At 37.2% G+C, this 14,010-nt stretch overlaps 1 pseudogene; it reads left to right on the top strand.

The window, feature by feature from the left end:
* The window catches only part of LOC105138598 (uncharacterized), a 24,840-nt pseudogene extending 13,209 nt beyond the window's left edge, over positions 1-11,631 (top strand).
* Positions 11,632-14,010: the final 2,379 nt, after the last annotated feature.

The following is a 14,010-nucleotide window of genomic DNA, read 5'->3' as shown; positions in this document are numbered from 1 at the left end:
CACCTGACATATCAGCACTCTGACCAGTCAAACTGCCACGTCAGCAGTTCTGCACAGTCATCAGACACATCACCTGACACATCAGCACTCTGACCAGTCAGCGGCCACGTCAGCTCTGCCATGTCAGCACCAGTCATCAACCATGTCATCATTGTGGGACCCACTGCCACGTCACCAGCGCGAGCCGAGCCGAGCCGCAAGCTGAGGGACAGGATTCTGTGTGGTGGAGTCTACATGGAACCGGTTCTGAGATTGAATCTAGGCTGTTTATCAGGCCATAATTGTTTTGATCAAATCTTAGCCGTTTAAAGTGCGATTTGGACGATTTTAGACTTGTTTCCAGCTAATTTGATCATTCCGGATGCAATGGTACGATTCGATAATTGAGATTGAGATCATAAAAGGCAGTGATGAATTATTAAAGAGAGATTGCCCGATTAGGAGGCATCTGATGGTCATCATGGTGGTCGATGGAGCTGAAGAAGAAGAAATCACACATGTTTGCCCAATTACATGTGTTGAACTATTATGTGGGGAATTTTAATTGCCTTGAGGGAAGTTAAAATTGGGACACTCTAAACACCCGATCATGTGGATAATTTGAGGTGGAGAGTGAAATTTGATGAAGACCAATCTTGACGAATCTGAGCACTGGTAGTCTCGCCAGATGTTGAGAAATCAAGTATAAAACCAGGATACCCTAGATCACTTGTAAAGGAAAGCCACGACAAAGCTAGCAAATGGTTGTATATACGAAAAGACAGTACGATGGATAGATATGACCTAAGAAGTTCTGGCTAGGAGATTGGGTTTTAAGCGGGACCGTTGTGACCCCTCCAATCTTTCCTGGGAACTTGCTTAGTGGAAGGATTATCCATACGGTACTATTTTCGTATATGTGACAGTTTGTTATGAAACTGTTGAAGACTAGCAGAATGACGGCACAAAGGAACAGTTGGGTTCCGTATGATCAAGGATCTGATGGAGTGGTGATTTCTCCAAGGAAGTTAGATTCGGTGACTGTAATTTCTCGAGGGGAGAATTGATGAAGACCCTGATAATGGAAGAGCAATACAGCAAAGGGATAAAGATTGGCTCCCTATTTTGACTTGGATAAATGTTGTGACAGGATGAGCTGCTGTCAAACATAAGCAAGGAATAAGGAGAAATCTGGAGAACCAAAATTGCACGAGAGCACACGAAGATTGTGTAGGAGTACTCGAAGGATCCAACGAGGTACTATAATGAGACAACAGGTGCAAGGAGAAGAAAAGTTCCTAGATGAAGCTCAGAGCAGAGACTATGAAAAAGTTGTACAACAAAAAGTCTCTTGTGCTCTTGATAAAGGCAACAAACGAGGACCTTTCAATGCATGCAAGGATGAAAGGATGAGCTGTTGCAGATGCACCTAATTGAGGGGGTGCAAACGCCTGTGATAAAAGGCGACCGCCTATGATGAAAGACGTAGAAGCTCCAAACATAGAAATCGAGGTAGAGGATTGCGAGGAGTATACCGCAACTTTCTCTTTCTATGTGATCAGTGGCAATGAACTCTCCCAAGTCCACATGGTGATAGAGAATCTTAGTCACTGGAGACATCCCCGATGAAGGAGGATGTGACTGCTTTATGACGAACAAAGACACCTCAGACAGAAGGTGTGTGGGCCATGATATGAGTCCAATTTCAAACTGTCTCATGAAAACAGGCAGAGACACCTCAGGAGAAGGTGTGAGGACCGTTATATAAGTCCAAGTTCAAACCGTCTCATGACGACAGGCAAAGACACCTTAGGAGAAGGTGTGAGGACCATGATATGAGTCCAATTTCAGACCGTCTCATGAAGACAGGCAGAGACACCTCAGGAGAAGGTGTGAGGACCGTTATATAAGTCCAAGTTTAGACCGCCGCATGACGACGAGCGGAGACACCTCAGGAGAAGGTGTGAGGGCTGTGGAAGGAGCCCAGTTCAGAACGCCCCAGAGCCAATGTGATGGCTAGGTATGAGTGGACAAATGGATAACCAATAAAAAGGCTATGATGAGTATGGAGACAAATGCAGGATTGACTTTCATGGATATTGCCCCCATGCTAAAGATCAATGAGCTAGAAGACTTTTGCCTTGGACAATAAGTGGATGACTTGTGGAGCATTAAGACGCGGCTGCTATGAAGGAGCAGAGGGCATGCACAGTTCTGGGAACAAGTTGACTCTTGTCAAGGTGGTGAGCTCGATAATGGCATTGTAATACTCAAAGTATGAAGACAGATATGGATCAACCTTTTATGGGCTGCCCCCATGGTTAAAGGTGGAAAGCTACCTGGACTCTTGAGACTAAGAGTGGGAGACTCATGGAGAAGTAAGGCGTGGTTCCTAGGGTGGAACAGAGGGCAGACGCAACTTTTAGATGAGTAAACTCTTGGAAGAGTGGTGAGCTTGTGATCATATTAAGATACTCAGATAATGATTGTCGCACTTGAAATATCCATTTGAGGGGGTGTTATAAGCCTTGATGTGAGGCTTGATGAATCATTCCGGACCGAGCATGGTTGTTCCAGAGACAAGCGTTAACACTATTCAGATGTGATGTGGCAAACCATCTGGTTACAGTGATCCTTTTGTGTAAAGGTGTGCTATGGTTACTCTGATGATTGAAAGGTTTGGCGAGTACCTATAAACTTGGCCAAAGATGCTCTCAGATTGGAAAGCTTGGAAGAGCTGCAAGATGCAAGCTTGTGTTGAAGAAGCAAGAGGACAGTTGCCCCACATGAATGGCAAAGGGGGTGATTGTTAGGTTGGTTGCCATTTCATGTAAGGCACCAACCATTTACCATTGACTATTGGTAGCCACCATTATTGAATGAGATAGAGTTGGTGGCCACCATTGTTGAATGAGCTAGAGTTGGTAGCCATCAATGTTGACAACAAACCAAGAAGAGCTTCCATGAATGCCTATAAATAGAGGCATATATGAGAGAGCAAAATGAGAGAGGAAGTAGAGCCAAAGAGGTGAGAAATGTAGGAGAGAGTGGGCTGCCATTGCAGCACAAAAGGAGAGAAATAGAGTGAGGTTGAGAGTTGCTCAAAGAGGGGATGATTCCTCCTCCTCTATTGTTGTAAATCTTGTACTCTCCCTACATAATGTAATGGCTTCTCCCGTGGATGTAGGCGGTTTTGCCGAACCACGTTAAATATTGTGTCAGTGTGCTTGGCCTCCTATGAGCAAATATCAGTACATCACCGGTCGGAATTCCCAACAGCCGGCACATGCAAATCAGGAAAACAATTTATAGAGTTCCTTTCAACACATGTCAAAGCTGCTGATATTCCACACATATCTCCTTCCAAAGCCGGAATTCTAACAACATGCCTTTATGTCGTCATGCACCATTACTATCCAACAACCCTTTCAGGGACCACTTAGAAAACAGAATGCATTTCTGCTGTTGGAATGGATTCGGTAGCTACAACACAAAGGAATCTCCATTCCAAAAAAGTTCTTAACTTGCATAAAGGAAGGTAGCTGGCTGGAAATTACGATTACTGATTCTCCAGGTTACAGGCCACCATCAGAGTCATTCCTACTTGCTTCAGATGGTGGGAGTTCAAACTGGGGAACCATTTTGCAGACTGGAACTGTGCTTGTTGATATCCCGTTAATTGACCAGAGTTTTTATGGTGATAAAATCAAGGAGTATAAAGAGGAGCTAAAGACAATTGGAGTCATGTGCGAATATAGGGAAGCGAACGCATTTATTGGAAATTATCTGATGTCTCTTGGAGCTTCATCCACTTTGTCTAGAACCAATGTGATATCAATGCTCAGTTTCATCAAATTTTTGAAGCAAAATTCTCTGTCTTTGAATCACTTTGTTAGTAGAATTAGAGAAGGAAGATGGCTAAAAACGTCCCATGGGAGAAGGTCTCCAGTTGGATGTATGCTGTACAATGAGGAGTGGAAAATTGCAAGGCAAATCAGTAAAATACCATTCATTGATGAAGATGAATATGGTAAAGAAATTCATTCTTTCAAACCAGAACTTCAGTTGCTTGGTGTCATAATTGACTTCGGTGGAAATTACCAGATGGTTGTTGACAACATTATGTCTTCATTTCTCTCTTCTCTGACAGTGGAGGTTCTTCTTTTTATATCCAGAATGGGGCTGCCTTCTACAGGTTTTCAACAGTGTCCCACTGATAGGTCATAATTTCTATGACGGCCGCATCGCCACTCAGAAAAAATGAGTTGGAGCGGTTGGAATGACGGTAGATTTTAAGGAGGTTGTCAAGGTGTATGTCCAATCTTTAAAGCGGCAAGCAACATTGTCTTCCATTACAAGAGAGAATCTTTTTTCCTTTCTTTCATGCTACAGAAAGCTAAAGAGAACTTCTCATAAATTTCCTTCACGTCTGACGATGTGCATCCGAAAAGTGAATTGGTTGTGGACTCGGCTCGGTGACTATAGATCTCCAGGAAGCTGCATTTTGTATGGTCCCGAATGGGAGTCGATCTGTCCATTTACCCTCCTTCCTTTCAATGATGATAATGACAATTTTTAAGGGAAGAGCATTCATGAATGTAAGAAGGAGTTGAAGAAGATGGGAATTGTTTTTGAAGTTAAAGCTGGTGTGAAGTTTGTGGCGGCTGGTATTTATTTTCATCAGAATCCCTGTCACACAACTTCTGAAAATGTGTTTTCTTTGCTGGAGTGCATCCGAGTTTTATTGCAAGAAAAAGATTACTCCTTACCTGAGACTTTTCTGAAAAATGCTCGTCGAGATTATTAGGATATTTAAGCATTTAAATACACACAAATTTACATAATTTAACAGCTTGTCTATTCCACGAAGCTACTGGTTTATATTAATCACTCAAAAAAAATACAAACAAAAAGGAGGAAAAAACTCTTTTCAACTCAACTCTACATTCAAACTCTCTCTTCTGCTTTTTATTCTTTTCTGTTCTCTCTGTGTTTTGCATACCTTAACCTGTAACTCTTAACTGAACATATATATATACAAATGAGAGTGAAGGGATATAAATCATGCCATAATTTATACCACCAATTGTGTCCTTCACCATGTGCAAAGTGGAAGATTAGGTATTCCCACTTGCATTTAGTGGGATATTATTTGTCTCCACTATTAACAATCTCCCACTTAGAAACAAACAATAAAATTATATCTTTTATCCTTAAAGACCAACTAAAGTTTTACACAACCTCAGTTTATCAAGTGTAACTTCTTTGGTTAACATGTCAGTTGGATTCTTGCTTCCACAGACCTTTTCTAGCATCAATTGCTCATTGTCTAACAATTGTCGGATGAAGTGATATTTAATCTGAATGTGCTTGGTCCTAGAGTGAAATATTGCATTCTTGGCAAGGAAGATTGCATTCTGACTGTCGCGATACAAAGTATCATTTCCATTCATCTTACCCAATTATTTCAGGAAACTTTGTAGCCATACTATCTCTTTTGCAGATTCTAAGACTAAAATATATTCAGCTTCTGTTATTGAAAGAGCGATTATCTTTTGCAAGGTAGAACTCCAAGAAATAGCAGTGCCTCCTAAAGTATATATATATATATATATCTTGTAGTACTCTTTCTGCTATCAACATCTCCTACTAGATCAACGTCTACAAAACCTTCAAGTTTTAAACCACCAGCTGTGAAGGTAAGACATGTCTTCAATGAACCTTTTAAGTACCTCATGATCTATTTCACCGCCTCCCAATGTTGCTTTCCAGGATTGCTCATATATCGGCTTACAACTCCCACTGTATGGGCAATGTCTGGTTTGGTATAGACCATAGCATACATCAAAGAGCTGATAGCTAAGGAGTATGGAATCTTATCCATGTATCCACATTCTAGCTCAGTTTTTGGTGACTAGTCTCTACTGAGCTTGAAATGATTCCCCAGAGGTGTACTTATTGGTTTAGCATTATCCATACTAAACCTGCTGAGAACCTTCTCGACATGCTCTGTTTGTGAAAGCTTTAACATGCCTTTGTCTTTATCTCTAATGATTCTCATACCAAATATTTGTTTACCAACTCCTAGATCCTTCATTTCAAACTGTTTTGACAGCTGTTGTTTCAACTTGTCAATCTTTTCCATGCTGGATCCTGCAATCAACATATCATCCATATACAATAATGATATAGGAGTTGTCAAAATGTTTGACATAGCAACAAAGATCAGCCTGACATCTTGTATATCCCGAACTACACATGAAGTTGTCAAACTTCTTGTACCACTATCTTGGAGCTTACTTTAAACCATATAGGCTTTTCTTTAGCTTGTAGACTTGGTTCTCTTTTCCTTATATTGCAAACCTCTCTGGTTGTTGCATGAAAATGTCTTCCTCCAATTCACCATGAAGAAATGTTGTTTTTACATCTAATTGTTCAAGATGTAAATTTTCTGCACCTACTATCCCTAGAACAACTCTGATTGTTGTGAGCTTCACAATTGGAAAAAATATCTTAGAGTAGTTAATTCCTTTCTTTTGTTGAAAGCCTTTTACAACAAGTTTTGCCTTGAACCGTTTGCTTCCGTCATGCTCAGTCTTTACTTTGTAAACCCACCTATTTTGCAAAGCCTTCTTTCTTTCAGATAGTGTGGTTAGCTCCCAAGTCTTGTTCTTCAACAACGACTCTATCTCATCCTTTATAGCTAACTCCCACTTGCTCGAGTTTCCATCTTGTAAGGATTCTTCATAAGTTAATGGTTCATCACCATCTGTCAGCAAAATATAATTTAGTAGAAGTGTGAACCGTTGTGGGGGCTTTATAGTCCTTGAAGACCTGCGAACATAAACAGTTGGTTCACATGACTTCGTATCTTTTTGTGTAGTAGTGGGTACAAATATGCTTGAATCTTCTTGTAAAGACTCTTGAGTTTTGTTCTGCTCAGTAACATCGGGAAGCCCTTCTAATCTTATAAATTCAGATTTTTGTGGACTTGTATATGAATCAGCCATATTTGTTTCTGCACTTGATTTGTCTTTGTAAAAAACTTTCTCATTGAAGATCACATTCCTGCTTCAAATAATTTTTCTGTTCTGATCATCCCAGAACCGAAATTCAAATTCTTCATCTCCATAGCCAATGAAGAAATATTTTTTGGATTTGGCATCTAGTTTGTTACAAGCATCAGAATCTATATGCACATAGGAAACACACTCAAAGACCTTTAAATGAGAGAGTTGTGCTTCTTTTCCTCTTCATACTCCTCGGACAGTCTGAACTCTAAAGAAACTGATGGTCCACAGTTGATTAAGTAAACTGCAGTATGAATTGCATCAATCCAAAATGTTTGAGGTAACCCAGAATGCAACCTCATGCTTCTAGCTCGTTCATTGATGGTCATGTTCATTCATTCAGCAATGCCATTCTGTTGTGGTGTGCTTGGAATATTCTGATACTTTTGACAGTGCAATACTCTTTGAAACCTCCATCAATGTATTTTCCTCCATTATCAAATCTTAAGCATTTTAACTTCAAACCTAATTCAGTCTTAACCATAGCCTTTCATTTCTTGAATCTTTCAAACACATCAGATTTATTTTTCAGAAAGTAGACCCATACCTTCCTACTGAAGTCATCAATGAAAGTTATATAATACCAAGAGCCTCCAAGAGATGCTACTAGAGCCGATCCCTATAAATTTGTATGTACCAGTTCTAACTTTCTTGGTCTTAAGGTTTTGCCAAACCTTAAGAAACTAAGCTTCTTTTGTTTTCCAAGAACACAGCTTTCACAAATGTCTAGATTAATATTTTTTTTTAACTCTGGCAGCTTTCCCTTTGACTGAAGTATCTTCGTCCTTTTTTGACTCATATGACCAAGTCTACAGTGCCATAGCTATGCCTGATTTTCTGCTTCAGTAAAAGCAATAATGTCTAAAAATCTTGTGGTCATATACAGGGTGTTGATTTTCTTTCCACAAGCCAAAACCATTGCTCCATTTGATACCTTCCATATACCTCCAGAAAAAAAGATTGAATGACCACTATCATCAAGTTGTCCAACTGAGATCAACTTTATCTTTAGTTTAGAAACATGCCTTACATTTTGTAAGTTTCATATAAATCCATTCATTGTCTTGATTTGCACATCTCATATACCCACAATATCCATTAGTTATCCATCGGCCAGATAGACTACACCGTGATCTCCAACAACATAGTTTTGCATCATTTTATGGTGTGGTGTACAGTGGAATGAAGCACCAGAATTAAGGACCCAATCATCAATTGGACTTTGTACAGCAAGAATCAAAGCATCTTGTACCTCATCTGTAATAGCATTTGCAAAGTCAGCTTCAAGTTTTTTCAGTTTTGTGCAACTCCTCATGAAATGACTAGGTTTACCACAATTCAAACATTCAACCTACTTTCTGGGTCCAGACTTACTTTTACTTATGTAACTTGATTTTGATATGCTTCTAGATAAGTCTCTATTCTGTCTCCTCCTTCGAGTGTTGATTTTGAGAGCTGAACCTAAATTTGAACTTTCACCTAAGTCTTTCCTTCGCACTTCTTCAACTAAAATCAAGTCTCGGATGTCATTATATTTCAGTTTAGATTTTCCGGCTGAGTTGCTTATAACTATTCTCATACCTTCCCAACTGCTTGGAAGTGAAGCTAGCAAAATGAATGCACGGATCTCATTATCAAACTCAATCTCAACATATGACATTTGATTTGTGATGGTATTGAAGTTGTTAAAATGCTGTGTAACAGAGGTGCTTTCTGTCATTTTCGGGTTGAACAATTTCTTCATCAAGTGCACTTTATTATTTGCTGAGGGCTTCTCATACATCCCAAACAAGGCTTCCATCAATCTTGTTGTGGATTTCTCTTTTGTAACATTATGAGCAACTCTTCTTGACAATAACAACCGGATAATGCCCAAAACTTGTTTATCAAGAATTTGCCAATCTTCTTTTGACATATTTTCTGGTTTGCTCCCTAACAGAGGAAGATGAAGTTTCTTCCCATATAGATAGTCTTCAATTTGTATTTTTCAATTCCAGCAGCCTTTGTTTCATCTGCCATTTTTAATATGTCTCGGATTTGAATCTATCAAATTTGACCTTACAGAGGTGTCTGGAATGGCAAAAAATATTGGAAACGACACTGAAATCATTTAAATCGAACTTTGGATGGCTCAGATTTTATCAATCAAACTTTTGGATTACTAGACGCTACAGATGAAGCCACGTGTCAGGAGGAATAGTGGATGTGTCGCACTGGATCAAAATCTAGTATGATGACGTGACTATGATGACGTGTCAGACACATAAGCAAAACAGACCCACATATGATGACGTGGCAGATTCACTTAGATTTTCTGTTCGCCGTGGACAGTGACGTGCCAGGTGACGTGACTGCTAACTGTGCAGAATTGCTACTGTGGTTGCTGACTTTGTGCTAAAGTGTCGGGTCAACCCGGTTTAGTTGTAGATATTTGAGCGAAGAAGACCCTTGGAGCGCATGGGGCGCGTCGATGTGAGTGAGCAGTGCTGCTGTCGGCACGTGCGGGCATGCAGGATGTCGGTTCTTCGCTGGGTTTTCACTAGTGGATTCGTCTTGTCTTTCTCTACACGATGGTATGTTCAAAAACATGTTTTGAGAACTTTGATTTTTGAGATTAGATCAAACACCCTTTTTTTCAAGAACAAGCTCTAATACTAGTTGTTGGGACATTCAAGCATTCAAACATATAAATTTATGTGGTTCGACAACTTGTCTACTGCACGGAGCTACTGGTTTGTATTAATCACTTAAAGAAACAATACAAACAAAGAGGAGGAGAAAACTTTTCTCAACTCAACTCTACACTCAAGTTCTCTCTACTCTTTCTTCTCTTCTGTTCTCTCTATATTTTGCACACCTTAACCCGCAACTCTTTATTGAGCATATATATATACAAATAGGAGTGAAGAGGTATAAATCATGTCATGATTTATATCACCAATTGTATCCTCCATCATGTGCAAAGTGAGAAATCAGGTATTTTCACTTATATATGATGGGACATTATTTGTCTCCACTTACTAACAAAGAGTGGTTAAAGATCAATGTTGGCTTCATAATTCCGGACAACCGCTGCTTGTTTGATTCCAAATGCAGCTATTACGTGAAGAGCATTGATGGACCTTTCATTGATGAAGAGTTTTATGGTTCTAACATCACATTATATAGGGAAGAGCTGAGATCTATAGCAGTTACTGTTGAAGTAGAAAAAGGATGCTCATTGCTAGCAAGTAACTTAAATTACCATTCTGAATTTTCTGCTATTGTTAGAATATACTACTTTTTTAGAAAACATGCTTGGAAGCCAGAAAGCAATGCAACCAGAAAGATTTGGATCCCTGATGGACTTGAGAATGGTAAGTGGGTTAATCCAGTAGAATGTGTCCTGCACAATAAAGACGGTCTTTTTGGTCAGCAGTTCAATTTTTTGGAGGAGTACTATGAGCCGACCTTGCTTTGTTTCTTATCCTCTGCGTTTAATGTCACTTCTAATCCATCATTTGACGCTCACTTCAAGCTCTGGAAAGTTTGGGACACTTCAGGGCACCAATTATCATATGCTCATTGGTGTGCTTTCTGGGAGTGTGTCATGAGTCAATGGAGCTCAGAGGTGGAGAGAACTGTTGCTGATGGATTAATGAAATTTCCTGTTCATTATGACTGTGCAGAAATTTTGTTGTTCGACAAGCATGATGTTTTTTTAACTGATGACCTTCTTCTGAAGGAGCTTTTTGAAAAACTTTCTCCTCGACCAGTACTTGCCTGGTATCCTCAGCCGAGCCTTCCTTCTTTGCCCCCCCAGTAAGTTGTTTCAGATATACAGGAAAATTGGGGTTCGAACAATTTCTGAATCAGCACGGAAGGAAGAATTGTCCATGACAGACAGGGTGAAAATCAAACAGGTGGATCCAGGAATCCTTTTTATTGGGAAAGTGCTGGTTCGGCTCTTTATTGGCTTTTTAGCTGATCCTTCTTTGGATATGGAAGCGAAAAGGAAGCATTAAGCTGTTCAGCGCCTCCTGAACATCACCGCCTTGGTGACTACAGAGCCAATTAACGTTAACTATAGTTTATCACTCTCTTTGGGGGAGATTGTGAAAGTCAAAATGATCATATAAGTGCACTACAGAGCCAAACGATCCGCAGGGATAGAAAGAGCTCAAAGTTTTTTACGCGGAAGCCGTACAAGGCTGGTGGACCCGAAATTCGCGTGAAACATGCGACTTATTTCTCTGAAGCTATAGTTGAGGGTGTGTTGTGGGATAGAGAACATCATATAAGTGCACTCTCGGAGCTGATCATGTTGGCTTTCCTGGTCAGTTTCGATGAAGTAGCAGTTAAATTCTTAATGAAGTCTAGGAATTTGCAAATCTTTAAGGAGAATGAGGGATTCATGTCTGTTGCTTTCCTGTCGTGGGATAGAGAAGATCATATAAGTGCACCTTTGTTTTCTCGTGAACGAGGACAATTAGTCGGCGAGGCAGCCTTATTCACGAGCATTTCATATCCATATCCATCCATGAGTTGGCACAATTTTAGTGCAGGCTTTTCCAAAAGTATTCTAGATCCATTCAAGAGTTGATATAGTTAAAATGATATACTTGAGAATTGATTTTGTTTAATTATAAATTTAGTTAAAATTAAATTAAAGCTGATTTGAATTCTAATCATGTTGAATTATGAATCATGAATTGTTGGTTTTTTTTTTTTTTTTTGCTGAGAGTTGAGTCGCATGTGTTGTGTACCATTATCAAGTTGTAAATATTACTTATAATTAGCTAAATTATGTTATTTTTAATTAAATTTTAAAATTTGTTATTTTTCTAATTTTTTAGCATGCTACTTAAAGAAAAAAAGAAGAAGAAGCGATAGGATACTAGGAAGATTCGAGGAAGACTTGTGTAGTCGAATCATTAGTCTGAACGAAACAAGCCACTCTTAAAGGTAGCATTAAATTTTTAAGGATGGGTCTCTCTTTTCGTACAAAGAGACGAATAATTGATTCCACTTTTCTGTGTCTTTATAGCCCTTTTTCTCTGGGCAGCTTAGCCTTCAACCTTTATACTATTACAGTACTACTTCTCGAGCAAGTTTTCCATCTTCCACCACAGTTTCTCCTTTTTTGATGGATCGACTTTTGTCTGTTGTTATGTTCCTCTCAATTCTTGTATCAATGAGAGGATCTTGCTATCAGAACTTTGGTTGGATTCAGTGAGTGGTTTCTGGTGTGCTTGCCTGAAAATATATTAATTTAGTATTTTTTAATGGTTTTAATTTGTTCAATATCATAGTTATTAAATTTAGACTAAAATTTGAAATTTAATGACTCAATCAGTTCGAATAACAAACAAAAATTAACAAAATTTCAGAAAAACTTGGTTGAGATTTTTTTTAATTAACATTAATTTATTTTTAAAATCTACATAATTATTCTTGGGAGTCAACAAACATTATTTTCTGTAGAGTAACAGAAAAGATTGATGTATAAATTTAATTATAAGTCATTGTTCTCATGAACTGCTATCTAGACCTCTGTTTGGAATGATAATGCATGCAAATATTCCTTTCCTTTGGCAAAAAACAAGAGTAATATGACAAAAGGCACAAAAACATTGTTATAGAAAACTCTTATTGACAAGTACTTGCAAATTTTCAATTATTATTATTTTCCACTTCAATTAAAACCTTTTTTTTTTTATAGAACGATAAATATGGTAGAATAGAACGGGTCAATGCATACATATAATACAACAAAATAATGCTGCATTAAAACCTATGAAAAACCAATTCCTTAGGCTTTATATATATATATATATACTAGCAGAATAAATTAAAATTTTTGTGAGGACAAAAAATGACTTGTATTTAGTTGCATTTCCACCATGCCCTTCATTTAAAAAAAAAATGAATGAAGGGCATATTTAACAAAATAGAAGATAAAAATAATATATTATGGAGCATAAATAACACCGTTCAAGATAAATTCATGAAGCACGTTCATAAAAACAACGATTCTATTTGGGATTGCGGTGACTTTCATTTTTTTAGTATTTTTTTTAAATATATTTTTTTGAAAAAAAATATTAAATTGATATTTTTTAGTATTTTTTAATAATATTAATATGCTAATATAAAAAATAATAAAATTTTAAAAAATAATTATTTAAATCAACTTTCAAACAAAAAATATTTTAAAAAAACATTATACATCACAATACTAATTACAAACCATTTGTTTTTAAATTTTTAATCAAATCATTAACTGCAGCTCCAAACCTTCCAAAGTTAATGCATGTTTTTTCCCGCCTCTGAATCTATTCTTGATTCATTTAAGTTTTCCTATAATCATTTATTGCAGCACCAACACTTCCTTTGCTTCCGAGAAGTTTATTTACAGCATGAATATTTTTTTATTACATTTAATTTAATTTATTTTGTTATTCAACCTGTGCTGTAGCACATGTCTATAAGCTAGTTTTCATAAAATCCGAGTGAATTTAAAATATTCATTTTAATATAAAAAATAAAATAAAATAAAATACATTATCCTATTTTTTAAAATTTTTATATTCATCAAATTAATTATATTATATAGTATTAAGATAACTGGCATAGAGTTTAATATGAAATTAAAATAAATTTTTTATGATCTTGTAATTGTAGTTGTTTTTTAAAGTAATTTTTATCTAAAAAATATTTTTTAATTTTTTTTTATGAATATATTAAAATAATTTAAAAACATTAAAAATATATTAATTTTAAATAAAAAATTTAAATTTTTTTAAAAATATTTTTCAAGAACAGTCTTGAACATTCTCTAAATGAGGATGGTTGAATCAATGAAAAATCTTGATTTTGTTTTTCATAAAAACAATGCTGTTTTAATAAAATTTATTCTTAAAAACAAAATGAATTAATTGGTTTTTATAACCTTGCTCGAAACAAAACAAGAAAGGAGTCT

This window comes from Populus euphratica, unplaced genomic scaffold (genome assembly GCF_000495115.2).
Source record: "Populus euphratica unplaced genomic scaffold, PopEup_1.0 scaffold79.1, whole genome shotgun sequence".
NCBI lineage: Eukaryota > Viridiplantae > Streptophyta > Magnoliopsida > Malpighiales > Salicaceae > Populus > Populus euphratica.
This window is presented reverse-complemented; position numbering and strand designations above follow the sequence as displayed.